This window comes from Chiloscyllium plagiosum, chromosome 50, assembly GCF_004010195.1.
Source record: "Chiloscyllium plagiosum isolate BGI_BamShark_2017 chromosome 50, ASM401019v2, whole genome shotgun sequence".
Taxonomy (NCBI): Eukaryota; Metazoa; Chordata; class Chondrichthyes; order Orectolobiformes; family Hemiscylliidae; genus Chiloscyllium; species Chiloscyllium plagiosum.
The window spans coordinates 3,600,036-3,601,896 of NC_057759.1; the positions used below are offsets into that span (position 1 = coordinate 3,600,036).

Genomic DNA, 1,861 nt, shown 5'->3' on the forward strand with positions numbered 1-1,861 from the left:
CAGATGAAACATCAAAAGGCCATTTAATCTGAGTCTCGCCTTGGTTTGCAAGTACACATCTAAATCGTTCTTCAATGTGATCAGGATTTCTGCCTCTCCCACCCTTACAGGCAGTGAGTTCCAGATCTCCATCACCCATTGAGTGAAAATGTTTTCCCTCACATTCCCCTGTGAACTTCCTGCCCCTTACCTTAAATCGAAATCCCTCCATCAAGGGGAAGAGGAGGTTTCTTCCTGTCTACACTATCTATGCTCCTCATCATTTGATACATCTTAATCATGTCCCCACACTCTCAATCTGCTCTCCTCTAAGGAAAACAACCCCAGTCTGTCCAAACTCTCTCCATCACTGAAACTCTCCAGCCCCCAAGGCAACATCCTGGTAAATCTCCCTCTGCATGCTTTCCCCAGTGCTATCTCATTGCTCTGATAATGTCAATTTGTAGAGAGTTGCTTAAAAACTCAACTACCTCATTTCCAGTGTGGGCAATCAGCTCTAGGACTAACACAGGGATGCCTGTGATTAAAGCAAACTGTTGGACACTTTTCTAAGGCAGGAGTTGTTGTTGTGTTCAGCAAGAAACAGTACTCCACCATACAGTCAGAGAGAGACACAGGGTCACAGAGAGGCAGGGAGAAACATAGACATACAGAGGGACATAGAGTTTTAAAGAAACAGAGTCAGAAAGAGGCACAAAATCACAGCGTCATCGAGATTAACCGACAGAGTTAAAGCAAGTCATAGACAGGCAAACAGAGAGAGAGAGACAGAGATACATTAAAAAAAAGACCACGCGGTTTGTACAAGGTGCCTTACTGGGAGGGGGAATCCCTCCTGTCCCCCTCCACCCCCCAATAACCACCATCCTGACCCTCGGGAACGGGACATGTTGACACAGTCCGCTCTCCCTCGGCGCTTTTCCTTCCCGTGTGGCCCCGGCGCCATTTTAGCTTCAGGCCCCGCGCGAGATGGCGGTTAACGGCCGCCTCGTGCCCCAAGTGACCGTTAGCAGCTGCTTCAGGGGAAAGGCTCTTTAAAGGGACAACCCTTTCAGGAGAGAGAAACAACAGGGCCGGCTCCGGGACTCGCCAAACTCAATAATAATGACAAATACACAGAGACAGAGAGGTGGGAGTGAACAAGAAATCGTGCGGCGGCATATCAAGACCAAAGGCCACTCTCCCGAAGGACGGCTGCCCTGGACTCGAAACGTTGACTCCGCTTTCTCTCTGTCTGTCTCTGGACAGATGCTGCCAGGCCTGAAGCACAAACAAGGTCCTCGGGGGTGAGTCCGAGTTCAGGATCCTATTAAGGTTCGGTTGGCAGATGGATGACAGTGTGGGAGGGTATGCAATGGGATTAGAAGAATGGAGGCGGAAACTGGTTCCTAAATGGGGAAAGGTTTCAGAAATCTGAAGCCCAAAGGGACTTGGGAGTCCGAGTTCAGGATTCTCTTCAGGTTAACAGGCAGGTTCAGTTGGCAGTTAGGAAGGCAAATGTAATTGGGAGAAACGAAACTCACACGTCAATAATTTCAGTCCTACACAAAACCTGAATCAGTAGTGTCACAATGTTCCAAATGTGGTCTGACCAGAGCCTTATACACCGTCAGTAGTACATCCCTGCTCTTGTATTCTAACCCTCCCGAAATGAATGCTAACGTTACGTGGGATAATAGGTAAAGTAGTGGTACTTCTGCAATCATATTTACTTATGCAAGGTAAGTGAACTCACACCAGTGTATAATTGTTTCAGCCAAGAGCTGAGTCAACAAGACTGAAAACTATGTGAAGGAAATACATAATTGTTTTTGTATTAGCTAAAATGTACATGCAAGAACGAAATGTGCCTGCAACAATG

At 47.3% G+C, this 1,861-nt stretch overlaps 1 long non-coding RNA gene across 1 annotated transcript in view; it reads left to right on the plus strand.

The window, feature by feature from the left end:
- Window positions 1-467: 467 nt before the first annotated feature.
- Window positions 468-1,861, plus strand: part of LOC122544655 — a 22,851-nt gene continuing 21,457 nt past the window's right edge. Inside the window, exon 1 of the long non-coding RNA XR_006310416.1 lies at window positions 468-1,286. This is a non-coding gene — a long non-coding RNA (uncharacterized LOC122544655). The remainder of the gene's footprint in view (window positions 1,287-1,861) is intronic.